The sequence below is a fragment of the Heloderma suspectum genome, chromosome 1 (genome assembly GCF_057233095.1).
Source record: "Heloderma suspectum isolate Gila_16-S chromosome 1, 16-S_ref, whole genome shotgun sequence".
Taxonomy (NCBI): domain Eukaryota; kingdom Metazoa; phylum Chordata; class Lepidosauria; order Squamata; family Helodermatidae; genus Heloderma; species Heloderma suspectum.
The window spans coordinates 166,073,934-166,100,232 of record NC_139458.1 but is presented as its reverse complement, the minus strand read 5'-3'; the positions used below and the strand labels follow the sequence as shown (position 1 = coordinate 166,100,232).

Here is a 26,299-nt window from a genome sequence, read left to right as displayed (position 1 = left end):
CACAAACTCTTGGGTGAATAAATGGGTCTTAGCCTGGCACTGAAATGGTAGTAAAGCTGGCACCAGGCCCTCTTGGGAAGGGCATTGCACAATCTGGTTGCCATTATGGAGAAGTCCCTCTCTCTTCTCACCACTTGATGTACTTCCCCCAGTGGCAAGACAATGACACAGGTCTCCTGCACAAGTCTAAGAGCATGGGTAGGCTGATATAGTGGGAGGTGTTCCTTCAAGTCATTGAGGGTTTTCAAAGTCAACACCAGAACCTTGAATTTGGCCTGGAAATGGATAGACAACTAATGCAATCCCTTCAGTATTGGTGTTGTATAATCCTTAACAGATGTCCCTGTCAACAGCCTGCATTAGGCTGCAGCCCAGATATATCACCTTTAACTTCTGGTTGTCTTCAAGGGCAGCCCTACATAAAGTGCATTATAACAATTCAAACACAAAGTTAGCAGAGCATTGTCACTGTGGCCAAGCTATGTCTGTCCAGGAACGGCCATAGGTGGCACACTAGCCAAAGCTAGGCAAAGGCACTGCCACTGAGGCTAGCTGGGCCTCCAGTGACCAAGCTGGATCAAGCAGTACCTCCAGAGACTACCTGCTCTTTGAAGAGGCATGCAACCCATCCAGAACAGGCTGTCTACCCAGTTTCTGGACCCAAGAACTGCCCATTCATAGGACCTTCATTTTGTTGAGATACAGTCTGAGTTTATTAGTCTTCATCCAAGCCATTACTATTTCCAGGGACTGATCCAGCACCTGCACAGCCTCACCTGTGTCAGATGACAAGGAGAAATAGAACATAGGAACTTGCTTTATACTGAGTCACACCATTAGCCCATCTAGCCCAGTACTGTCGACACTGACTGGCAGTGGATCTCCAGGACTTCAGGCAGGAGTATTTCCAGCCCTACCTGGATATGTTAGGGATCATCTGCATGCAAAGCATGTGCTCTGCCTCTGAGCCACATCTGACTTCATGCCCTGGCTGCAAGTTTCCAAAAGCATTTTGCTGGTGGCGGCGGTGAAAGCAGATTGCCAGGCTCGGCAGCCCTTAGTGTCGCCCAGTTTTACTTTCTTGAATTATTAACCATGACAGGGGGCAACACTAAAAATAGGGACCAATACATTTGTGGGCCCTGCTATAACCAAGTGGTCTTGGAATTCTGAATACTCTGAAGAATAGCTCTAGATCAACCTTTCCCAACCTGGCGCCCTCCAGATGTATTAGGCTACAACTCCCATCACTCCTCAACCAGCTGTGGGAGTTGTAGTCCAACACATCTGAATGGCATAGGGAAGGCTATTCCTAGGTCATCATCTAAATTAGCTAAATATTTCTGACTAGGGATGGGGGAAATGAAGTCACTTCAAGTGGCAGCAGAGCTGCAATATGAAGCAGCCGCCCAGTGGCAATCCTAACAGAGAATGGCCCAAAGCTGAGTGTCATCAGCATACTGCTGATAGCTCACCCCAAGTCTCCTGATGACCTCTGCCAGCAAATTCATATAGATACTAAAAAGCACAGGAGACAAAATAGAAGTCTGTGGGATATCAGAGCACAATTGCCATGGGGTCAACCAGAGATCTCCCAATGCCAATTTCTGGAAATGATCTTCCAGGTAGGAGTGAAACCACTATTTCATCAGGCCCAGAAGCCACAGAATCAGTCCAGCAGGTACCATGGTTGATAGTATGAAAATGACAAAGAGGTCCAGGGGAATCCCCTATCTCTCATCTACTAGGGTGTCCAAGGCATTTTCAGTGCCAAACCCAGGCCTGAAACCAGATGGAAATAACATACTTCATCCAGATACTCCTGGAGCTGCCTAGCTACCACCTTCTCAAGAACCTTGCCCCATAAGGGGTTATTTACAACTGGGTGGTAGTCATCACAAACCTCTGGGTCCAGGAAGGGCTTTTTTTAGCAGTGGACACACCACAGCCTCTTTCAAGGCCATGAACACCCCTCCCCTGCTTAAATAGGCATAAACCACTTCCTGAACCCATCCAGTCAGTCCCCATGTCACAAGCCATGAAGGGCACAGATCAAATATACACATGGTTAGACAGACCTGAACTAAAAATAGTGCCAAGTTCCATATGAATGCAAGTGATTTTGCCCTCAAAGTGCCTTGAAAATTTGTCACAGCAAGCTTCTGGGGACTTTCCTATATCAAGCATCACTTCACGCCTGATTTAAACTACCCTCTCACCACTTGGAATAGTTCTAGATGGCTACCCGTGGAGGCAATGGTGGTAGCAAAATAGATTTTCTTTGCTGTTATCACTGCCACATGATAGGCATTATAGTGTGCTCTCACCAGTGTCAGATTTCATTTGCTTTGAGACTTGTGTCATTTGCGCTCAAGCTCTCATCCTTCTTGCTTCATTACCCACAGCTCCTCTGAATACCAGGGGGCTGACCAGGCTCTGCCACACAAGAGAGGGCATGGGAGTGATCATGTCGATAGTTCTGTCTGTCTCACCATTACACAGTGAGAGTCCAGGGCCTTTACAGGAGTGCCAGCTATCTCAGCCAGAAACTCCCCCAGAACATTCAGGAATCCCTCAGATTCCATTACTCTCCAAGCATGGACAATCTTAATTGGTGCCTGCAGAGGGGGACAGTCACAGTAAGTCCAACATTACCTGAAAAGCATCAGTGGGGTTTAATAAAACCCTTTCAATTCTGGAGCCTCTTTTCATGTCCAGTATCAAAGACTAGATCCCAGGCATGGTGTCAGGAGCGCCCTAGCTGCCTCTTGCAGTCCCCACCAATAGCCAACTCAGGACACAGACGACGAGGATTCTTTCCAAGACTTTATTCCTTTATTACTTTATGACTGTTTCAGAATATTAGTTGCTAGCGCCAAAGCAAGGAGCAGCACTGGGGAAAGATAGCTGAGTAGCCTAAGCTCCAGGTAAGGCAGTTGGTCCCTGTCTGAAGAAGAATCATGGGAAGACCCTGAACTTATGGGCTAGGGAGAGATCCTCCCTCTTTCCCTTGGGTCCTCGGGAAGCGACTGTTGTTTGCACACCAAACGAGCACTACGCCTCCTTTCTGCGCCCTCCATCTGTCTTCGCTCCCTGCATCTGCGCCGAGCATCCAGCAAGCCCCCCTCCAGCACTCTCTCACTGCCAGGGTCACTATCTATCCCAGGAATGCTGGCAGGAGGAATCTCTGTCAGCTGTTGTGCTTGTGAGAGATGAGCGAGCTCCTCTCCCACAGATTGCTGTTCCTCCTCAGAATCAGAACTGCTCTGGGGCTCTATTGGCTCAGTTTCAACCCTGACACATGGCCTGCAGAATGTGTTGAGCTAATGACATACTGAGACAGCCCTATGGTTGTCAGAGGAGCTATAAAGTCCAGATCCAATCCCCTATCACAGTCCTGGTGTGAATGTTGGAGTGCCCCAGTACTAAGGCTTGGGGGGTCTCTAAGACCATACCAGAGACCACCTCTGCCAGCTTGGCAGTGAGGTGGACAGTATACTAGAAGGAGCACTATCCTATCTTTCTGACTGAACACCAGGTATAATGCCTTGAATCCAATCTCTTAGCTGAGATGACTCCTGGCAAAGACAATTGAATCCCTGTGGACCACATCAATCCTCCCCAGGCCTCCACCCTATGTTGATGCTGCATCAAGTACCCAGGCAGGCAAAACCATGCATGCCAGATCAACATCACACAAGCCCTCCATCCAAGTCTCAGTAATACGTGCCAGGTTGCCCCCCTTATCCACAATCAGTCGTGGATGATTAAGAACTTATTATGGTTGAACCTAGTATTGAATAACACCACCAGCTGATCAGAGGGCTGGCTGACAGAGCAACCCAGATTCTGTTAGGCCAGGCTAGAAGAGGGGATAGCTCAGAGATGTCTCTCTCCTCTTCTCCTGTACTGCTCTGCCCAATTCCCAATTCCATATCCCCCTCTGCCTGGTATAACTCCTATTGGGCTGCCCCTTCCCCTTTACCATTCCCCATGCACATATGCAGAGCACAAAACACCATGATCACTAAGCCCATAACAAATGTCATACCACTAAAATCATAAATATCACAAAACCACAATAATGGGTTCATAATGTGCACAGTAGATATTTAAAGTGCTAAAGCCAAAGTGCTCTGAGTCATAACTAACTAGCAGTGCAATGAGTGCAACTCATTGTTCATCAAATGCCACTGCATAGACATTACATAATAAACAAGAGGCTACAAATAAACCAGCTAAAGAAGAGCATAGAAAGTTTCTTCACACACCCCAATCCTGCTATACAGACACTTTCATATTTATTTTATTTCTTATTTATTTACAACGTTTGTATACTGCTCCCCTCCAAACATGCAAGTATTCCTCTAACTCAGGGAGCTGATGTGTCCACCCTCTATATCAGCTCCCTGTCCCACCTCTCATGCAGACCCCTTCCTGTTCTCTGCCTCTCCCAGGTAACAATCGTCACTCTTCCATCTCTGTAGGACCAGGCCTCTTATCCTTGCTATTCTCTGGCTACCCAGAAGAATTGATCCCCTTTCAAGTTGTCACCATTGGGGTCACCTCACTGGTGGTGGTGACCCACTGCCTGCAGGTGGCTTATCTACCACATCCCAGAAGGATAGAAGTCACAGGGTAGGGAGTCACAGCTGCTCCTGCAGGTTCTTATTATTTAACATTTTCAAGAATAGCTAAATAGCAACTAAATTATTCAAAACGAAGACTCATCTCCTTAATTTTATTGCACTATTAAAGAAAACAATCCCCTAGAATGATTCTAAGTATGTTTAAGAAAAAGGTAGCAGAAAATTACTGACAGACCTTACATTATTCAGGCCAACATCAGAGAAAAGAGGTGTATCTCACAGTGTACTGAAATAGAAGAAAAATAGTGAGTATTAGCATACTATGTTTAACCAAAGTTTAAATTAAAGGCACTCACATACCTATGAAACTGAGAACCCAATCTATCAGGTGGGGGCCATGGACTTTGGACCTACCTATATCTATACTAATAGTAATAGTAATAATAATGAGGAGGAGGAAGAGGACAATACGTATTTTTGAAATTTATGTATTTTCTGTGCTTGATATCCATACCCACAAAATGTTTCTTGCAAACATGATAGAAAGGTCTAAATAGATGAAAAAAATGGGCAATTTTTTAAAAAGTAATGACGACATCTTGTTAGCCAAATTTTGCATCTAATATGATTTCTAAATATTTCTGCCAACTAGGACAAGTTACAAACACAGCATGTCATGAAAAGCAGAGTTACTGAACATTAGATATGGATAGAAACAGGAAAATAGGACATACTGTGAATTTTTTTTCTGTCCAAGGGATAAAATACATGTGAGGATTACAGCACTCCATTGGAGTGTGCTCCAATGTCAGAATGCAGTATGAAAAATACACTGATCATGGAGTGGCAATTCCAGAAGCAAGTTCAGTGTGGCTGTGGTCCAACATAAAAACAACAACATACCAGCTGGTATTAGGGAATCAGTGCTTCAGTTTATATATAGATGGCACTTTACTCAGGAGGGCTACATCTTACAAATACTGAACTATCACTATTGTGTTGGAGAGAATGTCAGACTAAGGGAGCATCAATGTACATGTAGTGGGAATGTGAATATATGCAAATGTTCTGGATAAATATATTTAAAGGAATATCAGACATCACATACCAACAGATTGTCCCAAACTCTTTATTACCACACTTTTCAATACATGTGAAACATATACATCACAGAGATCTTGCTTCTCTCATGTTGACAAGGAGCTGGAAAACCAAGTCAGGTTTCACTATTCCAGAATGAAATACCAGAATATGGCAACTAGCTCTTTGGGGAAAAAAATGACAGCTTTGTAAGAATTATGAATAGGTATTGCCAAAGATCAGATCACATAAACTGGATATCAGTTGATTTTTGTGTGTGTGTGTGAATAAAGGGGATAGTATTTTTAGACCACCAGAGATTGTTCTGGAGAGATGTGACACCTTGCAAAATTGGAAATAAAAATGGACATTTTAGCAAACCTACACAATCACAGCATTGACCTAGTTGCTGTAGTATATTGTATAAAAGAGATCTCTTTCTACTCTGTTGTTCTGTATATGATCTATTGTTTTTTTAAATTATAATAAAATAAAATAGAGGAGGCAAAGAATGGTCCCATACCCATATTAAGTCATAAATTCAGCTGTGAGCAAGGACTGAACTGAATATGGCTCCAAATTCCACACACACCTCATTTCTGCATTTTTTTCAGAGGAGGCAAAAATCTTTGAGGGAGGTGGTCGGCTACCTTTGCAGCACCAGTAGCACTTTTTGTTTAACTTTACAAATCATTTAAAAGAGGAGCTGGCAGCAGAGGTCCTTTTGCTGATTGTCTCTTGGTACTATCATTTCCCCCCAGAATGTTCTGCACATAGCAATATTCTGGAATGTTCTGGAACAGAAAAGATAGCTGCCACAAAACAATGGATTGATCAGTGGGGCTGGCATTTTTCACCAGATTACCCCAATACAATGCTACATCCGGGGCATTCTGGGAAAAAATAATGATAGCTTCCAGGAGGCAGTTGGTAGGAGAACCTCTGCTGTAGCTACCACCTATTTTAAAAATGTACCACAGCCACCACAAAGGTAGCCTGTCTGCAAAATCCTCCACCACTAATATGTACTAATCAATAATTGGCTGTAGCATTCTCTACCAGCTGAAGTTTCTGAACTGTATTCAAAGGCAGCCCCAAAAAGCATATTATTAACTTATTTATACTGATTTCACCGCTTTGCTCTGTATTTTCTATCTGTTTATTATATTGTGTTAAATTTATGTTGTACACCTGTTTGTGAATGAAGTTTGATAAGAAGCATATAAACTTTGTAAATAAATACACAAGCAAACCCAGGGAACACTACAAGCATCAGAATTCTTCAGTAACAACCCACTGAGGAGGGGCCATGTTTTTCATGAGAAGGTCCCACGATCAATCCACAGCATCTCCAATTAAAAGATCTTAGGTAGAAGTGCTAGGAAAGACTTTCACCTGATACCTTGGACAGCTGCTGTCAATCAGTAGAGAACCTCTGCAGGTGTGGAGGGCTGATTAAGATGCTCCACCCCAGGAGGTTGATGGATCCAAATGGTTTCCTGATGGCTCTTGGGGATTTTCCTGTTGCCTCGGCAGGCAATGCTGTCGAAACCCTGGCTGATCTCTGGAATGGAGAAATGACCAGGGCCATGAACACAATCGCTCCTGAGCGACCCCTCTCACGAAGTGGAGCCACACCAGCACCCTCATTTTCTAGGGAGCTGGCGGTGATGAAGCAAGTGAGAAGATGACTAGAGCAACATTGGCAGAAAACACGGAGTGAATCCAATCTAACACGGGCTAGAGCCTATTTGAAGGCCTACTCTGTGGCAATATGGGCAGCAAATAAAATATTTTTTTTCTGCCACTACTGCATCTGCAAAGAGCCTTCCAGCAGAGCTGTTTCAAATGGTTAGGGGTCTTTTACACACCAGCCCGCAAGAGGATAATTTAAACCTCTCGACAGCCTGCTGTGAACAATTTGCTCCGCACTTTGCTAGGGGTGTACGAAACTCTGCTTACCTGGCTCCGCCAGGTTCCGCAGGTGGGGGGAGGCGATCTGTTCCTCCCACCGGAATCCTCGATGGGGGGGAGGTGATCCATTCCTCCCCCCCGGAATCCTGCCCGGCCGGCTCCGCCCCACGGCCAGTCCACGGAGCCTCCAGGCCAACCTGCAGTGGGGCCTACACCTGCTGCCAGGCTGGTGAGGACACAAATTGTGTCCTGTGTAGGGGACACCATTTGCATCCCTACACAAGCCCATGACGTAGCCTATAGCCGTGACATAGCCTATCACAGCTAAAGCAGAAACGCAAATGGCATAGGGGATGCTATTTGCATCCCTGCTTTAGCCGTGATAGGTTATGTAAATATATATGTAGCTATCATGGGCTGGCATAGGGACGCAAATGGCGGCTGCAGCAACCTGGCAGCGGCCGGAGCCGCCGCTGCCGCCGGAGCTGCATCCTGGTAGGCTCCGTTTTGCGGGGCTTTCATGGGGTGGTGGGGTGGGGGGCTCCGTTCCACCATGGATTCCGGGGGTCTGAATTCACTGGAATTTGCCCCCCCTGGGATCCGTGGCAGAATTCTCTAACATCCCTACACTTTGCAGACAAAATCGCTTGGATCCACTCTGACTTGGATGCTATAGTTGATACAGACCCAGTGGATGTAACTTTGGCCCCTGTTTGTCCAGTGTTGTTGGATACTTTTCGATTTGTACAGCCTGAGGATGTGGACAGGATCCTGGGAGAGGTGAGAGCCACCACGTGTGTTCTAGATAGGGATGTACGAAACTCCCCTTACCTGGCTCCGCCGGGTTCTGTTGGGGGGGGAGGCACTCCATCCCTCCTCCTGGAATCCTGGCCGGCCGGCTCCGCTCCGCAGGGATTCCGTGAAGCTGCCAGCCAGCTCTGCCAGCAGCCGGACATCCAGCCGCTGGCTAGCAGGGACGCAAATGGCGGCGGCCATAGCCACCGCCGTTTGCGTCCCTGTAGTCAGCCATGATACGCTACGTAAAGACTTACGTAGCCCATCATGTCTGGCTTTAAAAAAAAAATGCGCATACGCAAATGGCGGCAGCTACGGCCGCCGCCATTTGCATTCCTTATTTTTGGCCATCTTAGTCTCCATAAATTTTTACGTAGACTAAGACGGCGAAAATAAGGGGGAACGCAAATAGCGTCCACTACGCTATTTGCGTTCAACTTATTTTCGCTGTCTTAGTCTACGTAAATATTTACATAGACTAAGACGGCCAAAAATAAGGAACACAAATGGTGGCAGATGTAGTCGCCGCCATTTGCGTACGAGCATATTTTTTTTTTAAGCCAGACGTGATAGGCTACGTAAGTCTTTACCTAGCCTATCACGTCTTTTTTTAAAAAAAAAAAACCCGACAAGACTGCAAATGGCGGCGGCAGCAGCCGGTTGGAAGACCAGCCGAAGCCGCCGCCGCTGCCTGGAAGATCCACCCCAGGTAAGTCTCGTCCCGGGGGGGATCCGCGGGGGGGCAGGGGGGTGGCAGGCGGTTCTGCCACAGATTTTGGGGGGCCGAATGCACTGGCATTCGGCCTCACCAAGATCTGTGGTGGAATTCTCTGCCATTCCTAGTTCTATATCCTTGCCCTTCCTGGCTCATAAAAGCAGCCAGAGGTGGACTGGCCGAGTGGGTAAGGGGAGTGGTTATTGCCTCCCTTAGGCAAGGTACAAAGTTCCAGCCTGCTTGAAGGAGGTAGTGGTGAGACCTTTGTTAAAAAAGCCCTCCCTGAACCCCACCATACTGGATAATTATCGGCCAGTCTCCAATATTCCATTTCTGGGCAAGATATTGAAGCATGTGGTGGTCTCCCAACTCCAGGGATTCCTGGATGAGACAGATTATCTAGATCCATTTCAGTCTGGCTTCAGACCCAGTTATGGGACAGAACAGCTTTGGTCGCCTTGCTGGATGACCTAGGCCAGGAACTAGACAAGGGGAGTGTGTCCCTGTTGGTTCTGCTGGACCTCTCAGTGGCTTTTGATACCATCGACCACGGTATCCTTCTGGGCCGCTTCACTGGGATGCAACTTGGAGGTAGTGTTTTACAGTGGCTCCATTCCTTCCTGGAGGGGCGGACCCAGAAGGTGTTGCTGGGGGACTTCTGTTTGACTCCCTGGCCATTGGCTTGCGGAGTCCCTCAGGATTCTGTTTTTTCCCCCATGCTATTTAACATATACATGAAACCACTGGGAGAGGTTGTCTGGAGTTTTGCGGTTCGGTGTCACCAGTACGCTGATGACACCCAACTCTACTTTTCCTTTCCATCTAATTCCAAGGAAGCCATTGGGGTGCTGAACCGGTGTCTGTCGTCAGTAACGGCTTGGATGAGGGCAAACAAATTGAAGCTTAATCCAGACAAGACAGAGGTGCTCCTGGTCAGTCGAAAGGTAGATCAGGGAATAGGGATCCAGCTTGTGCTGGATGGGGTTACACTCCCCCTGAAGACACAGGTTCGCAGCTTGGGTGTGTACTTCTGGATTCAGCCCTGAGCCTGGATGTCCAGGTTTCAGCGGTGGCCAGGAGTGCATTTTCACAGTTAAAGCTGGTGTGCCAGCTGTGCCCGTTCCTTGAGATGTCCGACTTGGCCACAGTGACACATGCCTTAGTTACATCCCGTTTGGATTACTTCAATGAGCTCTATGTGGGGCTGCCTCAGAAGAGTGTTCGGAAACTTCAGCTGGCTCAAAAAGCTGCTGCCAGAATGCTGACTGGGGCTGGTTACAGGGAGCATACAACTCCTCTGTTAAAACAGCCTCACTGGCTCCCAGTCTGTTTCCAGGCACAATTCAAAGTGCTGGTCATATCCTATAAAGCCCTGTATGGCTCAGGTCCAGGTTATCTGAAAGACCATATTCTCCCCTATGAGCCTACTCGTGCCCTGAGATCGTCAGGGGAAGCCCTTCTCGCCATCCCACCACCATCATAGGCACGCCTGGTGGGAACACAGGAGGGCCTTCTCGGTGGCTGCCCCAAGGCTCTGGAATTCCCTTCCCAGGGAGGTGAGAGTGGCACCCTCCTTGATATGCTTTTGTAGGCATGTAAAAACTTTTTTGTTCCAGCAGGCCTTTGGGGATATCTAGTCTGGACCTCTGAAAATATGACGGATAGATACTATTTTTCTTGTTGTCTTTTAAAGTTTTTATTATTTTTATTTTTACAATTTTAATATTGATGATTTAATTATATTTTAACTTTTGTACACATGTATTTCTATTTCTATTGATAGGTTTTAATTGTATAAGTTTTAATATTGTTAAGATGCCTTGAGTTCCAGTATTGGGAAAAAGGCGGGATAGAAATATAATAATAATAATAGTAATAATAATAAAAACTCCAATAAATCAAATAGCCTAGGCAGAGGCTATTGGCAAATTACTTTGTTTATGAGAAAGTTCCAACACTAGAATCCACACCGAGTCAGAGTCAGTGTTCAAGTCCAGCAATATATAATTATTCCCTGTCAGAGTCTTTAACAAAGCAGGCGTCAAGTCAGACAAGAATTCACTAAAAGTCCAGGCAAGAAAGTATTCTGGGCAACTAAGACGTTGTTCTCAGCAAACGCTCACCCTCTTCAACATCTGAACCAACTTAAATACAAGGGACAGGCTGCTAAAGCCCCCTATGACATCAGCCTTCCCTCACCTGTGATTATTGTATCATCCATCGCCACTCCACATAAATATTTTTACAACTCCAAGTACAAATTCTCACTCCAGAATTTCAGTTCCTCTATATTTTCTCAACCTCTTCCTTGAGATAATAACTTAGAGTGAATGTGTGTGGAAGGAATACATCAACTATAACTTCAGCAACCCCTGCTGTTGTGTTTCCTTTCTTTTTTTAAGAAAATCTTTTTATAAGCCTTTATTAGGATGCTGCCATCACCCTCACCCTCATGATGAGAGAGCCTTCAATGTTTGTGTGTATGAGTGGTGATTCATAGGCTATGGCTTATTTCCTTCATAGTTTCATCTAACCCATTTTCTAGTAACAAACAAGACCGAGAATGGCGTGGTTTGAAAGAAAAACAAAATTGAAACTTTATTTACAAGGTATAAGATGTTTCAGTGCAGTTTGAGTTTTATGTGGTAAAATTGTTTCAAGTGTTTATTAATTCCTTACCTACTCTGCCCCTTCTAATAATAAGGCTTTAAAATAATAAATATACCTCCCTCCACCTCCCAGGGGAATTTAACCACCCCCCAGGCTAGAGCCTAGTGATCCTCCCCTTCTGAAAGCCAATCCCTATCTAAACCTCTAAAGAAAACCAAGTGCCTCTTATTCCCTCACTCCCCCAACTGAAAAAGGAGCAGCCCATCAGGAGACAACATTTAAAATCTGAACGTTCTAACTCCCCCCTACTTACCATAGCCTTTAGGTGAAAGGATATGTTAGAATACATCAACCATGGAAACAAACGTTCAAACATACAATTGAACAACAAAACAAAGTACCACTTCATCACACACACCCCTCTGATAGTCTAAGCTGACAGGGGAATCTGGCCTGTAAGCAAGCACTACTTTAAGAGGGCATTTCTTTTCTCCCCTTTTCAGTTGATGCTGTGAGCTGGGCATCACCGAGCCCCCCTCCCCTGTGGACTCGCCTTCCTGCTCGGTTCTCACAGTCCCAGACTGTAAATCAGAGGCTTTCCTCAAGGCCGCATCTTGCATCTGTGACTGATTGGTAATATAATCTTACTTTAGCCTGCAATCAGATGGGAAGCTAGGCAGGGCTGAGCTCCCAAGCCCCAAGCTTCCCACAATTAGGGATGTCACAGAAAAACAAGGTGCAGGAGGGTGGAGTCCACTGGAAACCCACCTGCTTGGCTCCCAGACTCTAGTCTATGGACCTCCCAAGCTTGCCCAACTCGACACATGCTGAGTTGGGCAAGCTTGCAGCAGCATCCCACCACTCTGCAGGCCACCATTTTGCAGAAAACCACTGGTGAGCCATATATGTAAGTCACAATTTTGTGCATAATGACAGCCATAAGTAGTGTCATTTACAAAACACTGCAGACGTAGATGGTCTAAGTAAACCATTTACAGTTTTTTCTGCAACATGGCAGCTCACAGGGAAGTGGGACACCCTGAATTGCTCACCGGGTACCTGTGGACCGTCCAGCAGCTTGCCCCTTGCACTGAACAGAGTTGGGCAACTGGCAGGGCATAAGGCGGCAGCAGGTGAGTTCAGCCATCCCTACCCATGAGTGGACTGGGTTCTAAATCATCCTTCTCGAACTCAGAATCAGACACTGGCTCCAAGGCCATAGGGCCCACAGAGTCACTTGGGCTAGGCCCACCATAGTGTGGCTAAGGATACTTGGGACAGCAACCATCAGTGAATGGCCCTCAGGGGCAGCCTACCAAAGGGAAAAAAAAAATCCCTGAAGGAGAAGAATTTTTTCCATTGGGCTCCAAAATATTTGAATTCTGTCTATATAAGCCTGAATATATAGTTTAGATTCTACATGCATCCAGTTTGTGCTTTCTTTTTGGTACACTAGGCTCAGGCAAAAAGATGGCAATGCGTACAATAATTGTTAAAACACATTTGTAAATTTTATCTATGGTATGAAGATGGATTAATGTTAAGTGACAACAGAAGTTATCCAGTAGGATACGTCTATCTGCTGTGTTCCTCATCTTAGTATCCAGGTGAAGCACCTCACAAACTTCTTATGTATAAGAGATATAAGGAAGTTGAGTAGGGGAGGTATGAAACTTTGAACCAATATGATTAATATGTCTAGTGCCACTGTGCCTAATCCATATCTGGCCTTGTAAGTTGATCTGTTTTGGTTTGCAAAAGATATTATTGATGTGTTCTTCTAAGATGAAAAAATACTCTTTCATTTAAAGAAAATAGACTGTTTTTTTCTTGAAGGATCCTCGACCTAATGCCCTCTTGGCAGCTGATGTGTCTATTGGTGGCAATGTGTGTCCAAATGAGGTTGTTTTTTTTTAAGAATGTAGACAGTGCTAACACCACCCTGAAAAAAGTCAGAGGGCAAGGTGGCCTATTTAGAGCCTCGGAGTAGTATGCAGCAGCATCATTCTGCATACTCAAATAGAGCTAGCAGAGCACCACTGAATTTTTTCATCCCACAAGCATTTGTACATTACACTTGTACATTACACCTGTGCAGGCACTTCCACAGCTGTAACTTTAGTTGGATTCTCCTCTTAAGCATAGTTTGGAAGATAGTTTCTGCTGGCACAATGTCACAGCTGGATACTGCCCTATAATAACTAGTTCTATTTCATACCTCTGCTGGTAATCTTCACTTATCCCATGAACTCAGGTTTGTTCAAGGGACTGATCAGGCACAGTACCTATATACTATAACTGGATGAATGAACACTTGTTGCTGACTGGAAAATTTACAAATGTGTTTTATCAGTTCTACACATTGCCATCTTTCTGCCTGAGACTAGTGTACTGAAAAGAAAGCACAAACTGGATGCATATGGAATCTAAACTATATATTCAGGTTTATATAGACAGAATTCAAATGTTTTGGAAAATCCTCAAAGACTGTCAGACTACAAAGGAAAAAAGCTACTCCACATAACTATGAATATCAATAGAGGAGCCAAGTGGGAATCAGAGACGTTGCCAGCAGTTTGAACAAGAACTTGTGAGCCAGAATATCGTAGGGAGGAATGCCCCTCCCTTACAGTTGTGCCCTCCTATGTGAGCTATCACACATAGCCAAATGGGTGGCACATCTGAGCTCCACCTCTAACTTTTTCTGCTTCACTCTGTGCTGGACTCTAGCATCCCTCAGGTCACCCCCCATGCCCTCCTCCTCTTCTGAGACCTGGGTTCTCACGGGGGAGGAAAGGGGAGGACCTTCAGGTTGAGCCATCTGCAAGTAGGGATGGCGGAGAATTTCTCCCCGAAACTTCGGGGGGCCGAGCGCCAACGTGTTTGGCCCCCCGAACAAGTTTCGGGGAGAAATCCTCCGCACCCCCCCCCGCACCCCGCACCCCCCCGGGACGGGACTTACCTTCACCGAATGTCCCTCCCGGTGGCTGGTCCGGCCGGCGGTTCGGCGGGTGTTCGAGCGAGGCGGGAGCGGCAGCCGGTCTTTCGACCGGATGCCGCCGCCGCCATTGCAATGAAAGAAAAAAACGCCCCCTGATAGGCTACGTGACGATTCACGTAGCCTATCACGGCTAGATTTGCAAAGTCAGCCGTGATAGGCTACGTCAATCGTCACGTAGCCTATCATGGGTGATTTTTTTTTTAAAAAAAAGTGTGTACGGATAATGGCGGCCCCCATAGGGAGCCGCCATTCCCCTTCCTTATTTGGTCGCTGTAGTCTACATAAAGATTTACGTAGACTACGGCAAAAATAAGGGCAACGCTATTTGCGTTGCCCTTATTTTCGCCGTACTCTATGTAAACATTTACGTAGACTACAGCGACTAAATAAGGAACGCGAATGGCGGCTCCCTATGGGGGCCGCCATTAGCGTACGCGCTTTTTTTTTTTTTTTTAAGTCACCTGTGATAGGCTACATGACGATTCACACAGCCTATCACGGCTGACTTTGCAGATCTAACCGTGATAGGCTACGTGAATCGTCACGTAGCCTATCAGGGGGCTTTTTTTTTTTTTTTTAAACTTTCGCGTTCGCGGCCGGGCAAGGCGAGGCGCCTCCTCCCCGGCCTGAATTTCGGCCGGGCGAGGCGGGAAGCCTCCCCCCCGGCCTGAATTTCGCGGGGGGACCAGCGAAGCGCCTCCCCCCCACCGCGAACGTCCTTCGAGGAAAGGTAAGTGACTTTCGTCCACCCCTATCTGCAAGCCAAGTTCCTGAGAAGAACGCCTATGCATATCTGAGCTCACTAGGGAGGAAACCTCCCCCAGTTCTGGCTGTTCCCAACCCGAATCTGAGCTGCTATCTCCACACGCTCAGAATCATTTCTGACATCTTCAGACTCTCACGCCATCCCTAGAAGGGACACATTTCTTGGAAGACAAATATTCTCTCATGCTAAGATTGTGCCTCTGGGGCAACAGGGGGCTTTGGTAGTAGGAGATTTGATCATTAGACACATAGACAGCTGGGTTTGTGATGGGCGTGTAGGCCACATGGTAAATTGCTTGCCTGGTGCGAAGGTTGTGGATGTCACACGCTGTCTAGATAGCTTTGTAGATAGTGCTGGGGTGGAGTCAATGGTCATGGTCCATGTTGGTACAAATAATGAGGGGAAATGTAGCTGTGATGTCCTGGAAGCCAAATTTAGGTTGCTAGGTAGGAGGTTGAAATACAGGAAATGCTACCTGTTCCACATGCAGGGCCAGCTAGGTAGGACAAACTTAGATGTCTCAATATGTGGATGAGACAGTGTTGTAGGGATGAGGGGTTCAGATTTGTCAGGAACTGGGGAACATTTCGGGACAAGCCAAACTTGTACAAAAAGGATGGGCTCCACTTGAACTACAATGAAAGCAGACTGCTGGTGTTTAACATAAAACAGGTGGCAGAGCAGTTTTTAATTGAACCCTGGGGAAAAGTTGACAGCAGCTGGGAAGCATCCGGTTCAGGTTGAATCATGCCTAAGGGATGGAGGTGAAAATGTTTCCAATTGCCCAAATAGAGACTGGGAGGAAATAGGGCATGAGCATATGGTAAAACATAATAGCCAGCCTAAGGGCCATATGCCATAGCAGAAGATGCGCATATCAGAGATATCTGGGGAGGGACACCATGTATAGGTGTTTCTATGATAATGCTAGGAGCCTCCGAGCCAATATGGGGGAGTTGGAGTGCCTGATTCTAAAGGAGAACTTAGATATAGTTTTCTAGGGATGTACAAAAGTCACTTACCTTTCCACGTATTATGTTGATGGTGGTGGGGAGGCGTTCCATCCCTCCCCCCGGAATCCTCAATGTGAGGGGCAATCCATTCCTTCCCCCCGGAATCTTCCACAGCCGGCTGTGTTCTGCGGCATCTCCGTGGAGCAGCCGGCCAGGACCAGCCAGTCCAGAGCCATTTGCAGCCGGATTTCCGGTCGCGGAGGGCTCTGGGTAAAAAAAAAACACACGTACACAAATGGCGGCGGCTATGGCCGCCGCCATTTGCGTTCCTTATTTTTGGCCGTCTTAATCTACATAAATATGTACGTAGACTATGATGGCGAAAATAAAGGGGAATGCAAATTGAGTAGCGGGCGCTATTTGCGTCCCTTTTTAATTCACCGTTTTAGCCTACGTAAATATTTATGTAGGCTAAAACGGAGAATCAAAAAGGGACGCAAATAGCGCCCACTGTGCTATTTGCATTCCCCTTTAATTTCGCCATCATAGTCTACATAAATATTTACGTAGACTAAGACGGCTAAAAATAAGGAACGCAAATGGCAGCGGCCGTAGCCGCCACCATTTGAGTACACGGTTTTGTTTAGTTTTACCCAGCCATGATAGGCTACGTAAATCTTTACGTAGCCTATCATGTCTTGTAAAAAAGAAAGAAAAAAAGACAAGAGTGCAAATGGCGGTGGCGGCGGCTGGTCAGAAGACCAGCCGCCGCAGCCGCTGCCGCCCAGAACATCCGCCCCAGGTAAGTCTCGTCCCAGGGGGGATCCATGGGGGGGGCAAGCCATTCCACCACGGAGTTCAGGGGGCCGAATGCACTGGCATTCGGCCTCACCAAGATCCGTGGCGGAATTCTCTGACATCCCTATAGTTCTCCTTTAGATATAGATATAGATGACAACAGAGTTAAAGGGGTACTAAAAGAGGGTGAGGAGATTGTGGAGTAGCAGAATGTATTTGTCTCATCTGTCTTCAGTGCAGAAGATGTAGGACAGATACCTGTCCCTGAACTGATTATGCCTGTAATCTTGCATAAATGGCAGTTTACAGCTGCCATTAGCATAAAAGGCCCTTTATGTAAAAGAATGAGCTGCCATTTTTACACGTGACTTGGTGAAAATGGGTGGCTACACACCACTTGCTGGGCACTCGTGGACCATCCAGCGGCTTGCGCAGCAAACAGGGTCGGCCAGCAGGGGTCCGGCAAGGGGTGCGTGAGGCAAACTGGGGTGAGTCTGTCCATACCTACTGAAGAGGGCTTAACATGACTGGAAGAAATACATAATGTATTGAAATAGTTTTGGGGAGCATCACGCAAAAGATGGAAAATGCACAGTGCAAAAATCTGGAAATCAGTAGGGATGTCAGAGAATTCCGCAACGGATCTTGGTGAGGCCGAATGCCAGTGCATTCAGCCCCCCGAAATCCATCGTGAAACGAAGCCCCCACCCCCCCAACCCATGAAAGGCGCATGAAATGGAGCACGTACCTGCTCCCATCTGTGCTGCTTTGCACTTCCTCCTCTTCCTAGCCGTGATAGGCTATGTAAATACTTACATACCCTATCATGGCTAATGCAGGGACGCCATTTGCATCCCTGTGGAGGCCGTGATAGGCTACATAAATATTTACGTAGCCTATCACGGCAGGGGGGAAAAAACCCAGCGTATGCAAATGGCAGTGGCTACTGCCATTTGCGTACGCTGGGGTTTTCCCCCTGCCGTGATAGGCTATGTAAATATTTACGTAGCCTATCACAGTTCAATACAGGGACGCAAATGGCAGCAGCTACGACAGCCGCCATTTGCGTCCCTGCAGGGCTGCCCAGCGGCTGGATGTACGGCTTGGCCGCGGAGCGGAGCCGGCCGGGCAGGATTCCGGGGGGAGGGACGGAGTGCCTCCGCCTCACCACGGATGCCCCTGCGCGGAGCCAGGTAAGGGATTCGTACATCCCTAAAAATCAGGCATGGAAAAATCTTGTTTTTTAGATTTCACTTCTGGATAAAATTGTTCATAGAGGCCCATGTGTGGTCTGTCTTTGGCATATTATATACCAGAATGTTTCTCATTCAGTCTGTTATCTGACACTGATCAATGATTGGTCATAACTCTATTGAAGTAACATTCCTGTATGACAGTAGGCTCTCCCACCCTTCTTTTGACAGCACAGTTCCTTCCAAATACATGTAACAGTTGGTACCATCTTCAGGGATTCAACCCTGTGAGGAGAGGTTACAATGTTTAGAGCTTATAAAGACGGTGGGTAAGGGGGTAAGGGGGCTCTTATATCATAGATGTGTATAAAATTATGCATGGTGCGGAGAAACTGGATATAATACTAGGGATGTACAAATCCCTTACCTTGCTCCACTCAGGGGCATCCGCAGTGGTGGGGAGGTGATCCGTCCCTCCCCCCGGAATCCTGCCTGGCCGGCTCCTCTCTGCGGCAAGACCGCAGAGCTGTGGCCGCAGCTGGACTTCCGGCCAAGCCATGATAGGCTACGTAAGTATCTACATAGCCTATCACAGCAAAAGGCAGGGACGCAAATGGCGTAGTGGCCACCATTTGCATCCCTGCCTTTTGCTGTGATAGGCTACGTAGATACTTATGTAGCCTATCACGGCTTGGCAGGGACGCAAATGGCGGCCGGCATAGTGGCCGCCATTTGTGGCCACAGCCTGGCAGCGGCCGGAAGACGACCCGGAGCTGCCGCCACCGCTGGATCTGCTGCCACCAAGTAGACTCCGTCCCGGGGGGATTCCGCGGCATGGTGGGGGGATTGCCTCATTCTGCCATGGACTCCGGGGGCTGGATTCTAAAGAATCCGGCCTCACTGGAGTCCATGGCGAATTCTCCAACATCCCTATATAATACTAGAACTTGGAGTCAACCAATGAAGCTTCTGGATCATAGACTTTAGTACAGGGATGGGAAATATGTTTTCTTCTAGATGTCAGTGGACTGCAACTTCCATCAAACCTTACTTTTGGCCATACTAACTAGGATTTATGGGAGTTGCAGTCCAGCAACATTTGGAGGGCCACATGTAATCCACCCCTGCTCCAGTACATATGAGCTACACGCTCCACCATCAACTTCATGAATACTTTCAAGGTTGACATTAACCTGAGTGGTGTTGTCTAGAACTGGAAGTACCTTGAGTTGTAGGCAAGACACAGGAACCTAAGGTGGGCAAGCAAAATTAGGGATGTACAAATTGTGTACCTTCTGTGCCGTTTGACTTCCGCAGTTTGTGGCCAGTGCTCAGTTCTGCCATTCACAAGCCCCCGGAATTCTCCTCTTTTTTTTCCACTCCGAAAATTACGAAGATAAATCCGTACCAACAACCGTAATTCCGGTGCCCAGCCATCTCTGTGAGTCTGCATAACTTCCGTAAGAATTGCTATTTTTCATAAATATTTACGTTTTTAAAAAAAAACAAAAAAAACTGCAATCTTCTGTTTCCATTTACTTTCAGCCAAAACACTTCCTCTTCCTAGGGGCTTCCCAAAAGAAGGCTGTCTCAGGTGTGCCTGAGCAATAAACTATTTGTTTAAAGCAACTAGGGATGGGCGGATTACTCACCTGGTTCCAGTTCCGGGCATCTGCAGTGGGGGGGAGGTGATCTGTCCCTCCCCCCTGAATCCTCCCCAGCTGGCTCCGCTCCATGGCAAGGCGGCAGAGCTGCCGGCTGGGGCCAGCTGCAGCTGGACTTCCGGCCACTGCTGGGGTGCTGCGGCCGCAAATGGCGGCAGTCATAGAGGCCGCCATTTGTGTCATTTCGCTAGGCCATGATAGGCTACATAAGTATTTATGTAGCCTATCACAGCAAAAGGCAGGGACGTAAATGGCGGCTGCTACACCATTTATGTGCCTGCTCTTTGCCGTGATAGGCTACGTAAGTATTTACGTAGCCTATCACGGCCTAAAGCAGGCACGGAAATGGCGGCCACAGCAGCCCTGCGATGGCCAGAAGATGAGCTGGAGTCTCTGCCACCGCCTCCACCTCCACATCCGCCGCCAGGTAGGTCCATCCCAGTGGGATTTCAAGGAGGGGGGAGGCTGTCCCACCATGGACTCTGGGGGGCCGGATTCCAAAGAATCCAGCCTCACTGGAGTCCGTGGCGGATTTCTCCAAATATCCCTAAAAGCAATGCTGTTTTAAAGAAAGAAAAAACCTTTTAAAATGACCAAGCTGACTGCCCCAGATACAGCAGCTTCGACATGGAAGTTGAGATCCCCCAGGACCATCATCCTAGGGGTCCTCAACACCAAGTCCAAGACCGCCTCTGTCAGCTCAGGCAGGGAGTCTGATGGGCAGCGGGGTGGACAGTACACCAACAGAATCCCTAATCTGTTCCGGGTACCCAGCACAAGGTACAAGCACTCAAGATCTGCATTTGAATGAGCAGGAAGCCTGGAGAGAGGGATTGAATTCCTATAGACCACAGCAACCCCTCCTCCCTGACCCTTGAATCAGTGTTGGTGCTGCACCGAGTACCCAGGAGGGCAGAGCTGGGAGAGAGTAACCCCTCCCAGTTCCCCCACCCAGGTCTCAGTAATGCATACCAGGTCAGCCCCCTCATCCACAATCAAATCATGGATGAGGGAGTTTTTATTTTGGGCCGACCTGGCATTCAGCAGCAGCAGCAGACCCAAGGGCAAGCTGGTAAGGTTGCCAGGAACCATCTGGTTGGGGGAAGAACCAAAAGAGGGAATAGCCATAAGGTGTCTAGCCTAGGGATGGCGGAGAATTTCTCCCCGAAACTTCGGGGGGCCGAGCACCAACGTGTTCGGCCCCCCAAACAAGTTTCGGGGAGAAATTCTCCGCACCCCCCCACCCCCCGCACCCCCCCGGGACGGGACTTACCTTTGGCGAATGTCCCTCCCGGTGGCGGGTCCGGCCGGCGGTTCGGCAGGTCTTCGTCCAGGGCGGGAGCGGCAGCCGGTCTTTCGACCGGCTGCCGCCGCCGCCATTCCAATAAAAGAAAAAAAAACGCCCCCGCGATAGGCTACGTGACGATTAACGTAGCCTATCACAGCTAGATTTGCAAAGTCAGCCGTGATAGGCTACGTAAATCGTCACATAGCCTATCACGGGTGACTTTAAAAAAAAAAAAAAAGCGCGTACGGATAATGGCGGCCCCCATACGGAGCCGCCATTCCCGTTCCTTATTTGGTCGCTGTAATCTACGTAAAGATTACGTAGACTACGGCGACCAAATAAGGAACGCGAATGGCGGCTCCCTATGGGGGCCGCCATTTGTGTATGCGCTTTTTTTTTTTTTTTTTAAGTCACCCGTGATAGGCTACGTGACGATTTACGTAGCCTATCACGGCTGACTTTGCAGATCTAGCCGTGATAGGCTACGTTAATCGTCACATAGCCTATCACGGGGGCGTTTTTTTTTTTTACTTTTAATTTCGCGGCCGGGCGAGGCAAGGCGCCTCCTCCCCGGCCTGAATTTCGGCCGGGCGAGGCGGGAAGCCTCCCCCCCAGCCTGAATTTCGGCCGGGCGAGGCAGGAAGCCTCCCCCCCCGGCCTGAACTTCGTGGGGGGAGCAGCGAAGCGCCTCCCCCCCACTGCGAAAAGCTGCGAGACCAGGAAAGTGACTTTCGTGCACCCCTAGTCTAGCCCCTCTTCTCCTCAGCTGGCCTGTTAATCCCCCAACGCTATACCTCCCCCTACCCATGACCACAGTTATGGTGGCACCTCCCCGACCCCCGGAGTTGCTTGAAGGACAAATGCTGAAGCATTCTTTCAGGACAGATCAACTAAGGGGAAGAGTAGAGCTATGTAGGTCAGTGATGATCTCATTCAATGGCCCATAAAACATAGCTTAGATGGATTGTTTAAAAGGATTGTTTGCTTATTTATGTTTACAACTTATATATTGCTTGATATCGTAAGACCTCAAAGCAGTTTACATAAAATACAGTATAAAAGTCAGTATAAGAACATTATAAAATAATAAATGTATTACAAAAACAGTAAAAACCAAGCTGTGCAATAAGAAATTCATAGAAACAAATTAATAGAGAATAGGCATATCAGTGGTTATTAGCTTTGATTGCTAAATTGAATCACCATGACCAGACTCTGAATACCAGATGCTGGTGACAAACTAATGGGAAATTGTTTCTCTTAGATCATTCCTGTGAGCTTCCCAATGGCATTTGTCTAGCTACTATTGCAAATAGAATGCTGGGCTAGATGGACATGTGGTGTGACCCAGAAGCAATATGTCTTAATGTGTAGCCAGCTCCAGAAAAATACAGGTGTGGCTATGAAAGGTTTGGGTTTGGTTTGTTGTGGTTTGGGCAGTGCTTTCTCCTCCAAACTGTCCTCCACTGCTGTCAAAAGACTCATTCTAGATTAATCTGTTTTCTTTCTCTGACCACAGTCTTAGGCTGATATGCAGAATAGGGTGAACATAATCCCAGGTGAGCTCTGACAGGAGAGGAAGACTCGGCAGAGAAGGAAAATCTCTGCCCTAACAAATCTGCTCTTTTAGCCAATTCCAGATTTTGAGCGTCTAGTTTAAAAGTTGCTCCGGCCATCACACGGAGATGATAAATTTGCTACATGGACAGGTGGCAATTCTATTTGAGGCAAGAAGACTGTGATGAATCTCTTTCCAAAATGTCCTTCATGGTGTCTACTACTAAGGTGCCTATTCTGAGGTAGAAATTCTACAGTCCCTTCCTTGAGGTAGGTAGGATGATAGGACCTAACAGGAGTTAACCATTTCCTGAGTGCCTTTCCTCACTGGATTAGCAAAGGGAAGAACTGAACTGCATAGCCTTGAACTGTTTTAGTCTCTAAAATTCATCTTATTTACACAATAATGATGTGAGGTGGTATAACAGTATAAAACCACAAATGAAGTCATATATTCACAAGATCTCACTCAGAAAGATTTGTGAGGAAATACAAGATCCATATATAATCCACTTCTATTTCAACTAGATCATACATAGATATAAAATAGTAATAATATGGCAGAACACACTTGACTTGTGCAATATAATCAACATAGACCTAAGCTACTTAGGAAAAGTAGTTAGAAATTAATACAAATACTTAATTAATGCTTCTTTATGTTTGACATAGACAAAATTACCAGTGGTAAGAACAGTTGGCAAAATCTGCTTCCACATGACGTCTTGGAATTGATTCCCTATTCCATATGAAAAATAATAAATTTCTCAGATTTTGTATTTGTCAAATCAAGCAGAGTAGTGAGAAACACACAGTTAGACAAGGATACTTAAAACAGGTGGTGCTTTATTTCCTAACCCTAAAAACATGACTTCTTTATATGCCCATAAAATATGTGTGAGTGACCTACTTGCATTAACAAGGAGGAGGGGACTTGTGTACGATGGGGAACTTTTCTTCCATAAGTAGAAAAATTGCAACTTGCAGCGTATGCTTCTGGAGCCACTGGTGCAACTTTCTAAGTTGATATGGTGTCTCCCATTTCTGGCTGTGTCAGTAGTTGTTGAATAAGGAAAGGATTGCCAGAGCAACACCGCCCTCTAAAAAGGCCCAGTTCACACACCGCGGCAAACTAAGCTTGTTTTTTTTTAAAAAAATAAATCCTGGGTTACTGTGAATGAACCAGTGTGCTAATTCACATGGCTCAGTTGCTCCTTTCGCCAGTAGGAGTGGCAAAGAAACCCACAGATGCTCTGTCCCTGGGTTGTTTGGTGTGACATCTGGAACTCTGGTTGGTCTGACCCCTGAAAACCAAGAGTTGGAATTCTGGGTAAGCTAGCACACTGGTTTGTTCATAGTAACTCAGCATTTTAAAAGAACCTGTGTTGATGTGACGTGCAAATGTGCCCTTATTTTGAAAGGGATGCTTATATGCTATGGGGAAATTAAGCCTCCTGAACTTCTGTATTAGCTTACTAAGGAAACAAACAACAATGAAATAAGAGCCTGAGATGGATTTTTATCAACCAGTACAGTTTCACAAAACATGACACACTGGTGAATGGTGATCTTTTCCTCTGGCATTACAAGGAGAAAGACAAGCACAACTTTTAGAGTTCTCTGTTAGACACAGACATCTTCACTTTCAGGTCTATCGACTAAGGGCTGTATTTGTGCATATACACAAACGCAGGAATACAGAAGGCCTTGCCTTTCTGTACTCATGGTAACTACAAAATGCAGTGACTCAATATACCACATTGTTCTGAGAGCTGCTACATATCTTTATTATAATAATAAAAACTATGTGTAATAAAGCACTCATAAATACAAGGTTATTATATTAATCTAACATGTTATTAAATATGTCGTTACTTGCATTCCCTAAGTAAACTTAAAAAAAAATAACCAAGGATCTTGTATCTCTTAAAGACTTAACAGATTTATTGTGGCACATGCTTTCATGGTCACTTCCTCAAATAGCACAATAAAGCTGTTAATCTTTAAGGTGCTACGATGGTTTGTTGTTGTTGCTGCAACCAACTAACATATTTAACCCTCTAGATTTTTTTTTTAAAATGCTTCTTTTGATGGGCTTTTAAGGCCCACATTTGTGCATGAGATATTTGTAAATCAAAGTGTGTAAAAATAATCACCCTTCCATATTGTGCCTTAAAAAATCTATGTCCCAGACAGAGTTTGTAAGAGTTAATTTCTGTTTGCTTGTAGGGTCTTTATACATTTGAGTAGTTTCATCTGTAGCAAATTGTACTTTTGTCTAAAACTTGATTGTATTAGATGAGACAATAATGGGGGCAGGGGAGGAAAATGAAACAACACTCTAGAATTAGATGACTGACAGTTTGAAAAAAATATTTCATCATAACTGAATGATTTTAATACATTTTTCAAATTTTACTAGGCTACAAATGGTTAATGTCTTTGGGAGGGGCTGTCAGTGAGCCAGGAAGACAAAGGGGAAAAAACAGGTGAAAATATTTTGAAATGTTTTCTATCTCATTTCAACTATTTTTTTAAAAAAGTTTTTATTAAGATAGAAGTAATCAACATAGGCTTAAAGTTGTAATGCATTGATGTTATGACCTTTCGAGACGGGAGAGAGCACAGGCATAATTTTCTTTTACTTAAAACACCTGTTTTATCCTTTAATATGTACTGTCCCTCTAATGTGACCTTCCAGTACAGATGCCACCTCTTCAGTGTTAATGAGATCCTAAATGGTGATAGCTTTAACTCAGTTTCTAGACAGTGGGCCCTAACAGACTCCATGATTTAAAATACTTTTATTAGCAGTAAAATGAAAGTAGTTGCAATGAAAAGTGAGATTTGCATTTACACTGAAATCTATTTACATCATTCAGGCTATATACAATTGTTGTAAAAAATTATGAAAATAACAGGAATGGCTGAATTTGTAAATCAAATTCAGCTAAAAAGCCATTAAGACAAGGAAAGATGATCCAAAGTATGAAATACCTCCCCCCCTCCACTTTATACATATCTCCAGATGTACTGCCATATCCCAATACACATACCCTTCCAAAGCCGATATTAACCGTTCTAGCCTACTAAAGCATTAATAATTGTAAAAAGACTAATAATGACTCCAACATATTTGATTTATTTGCATGAACATGTAATTGTTTCCGTCTAAAAGAAACAATCAAGTTCTTCTCGCTTGCTAGAAACTAGACTTCAGTGATTGACATTAACATAAGTTGAATATGTCGTGCTAGGAAACTAGAAGCTCAAGGTTTATTGGTGGCATTTGTTGGACTTATTGGTGCAGACTGAAAGCACAGAAAGAACCATGCATGAGATAACATTTAATTTTCAAAAAGCTACTCCATGCTTC

General features: G+C 45.9%; 1 protein-coding gene across 1 annotated transcript in view; it reads left to right on the top strand.

Annotated features, from left to right (window-relative positions):
* Nucleotides 1–26,299, top strand: part of LRP1B (LDL receptor related protein 1B) — a 1,474,154-nt gene that overhangs the window by 1,158,085 nt on the left and 289,770 nt on the right. The gene's annotated exons all lie outside the window — the stretch shown is intronic.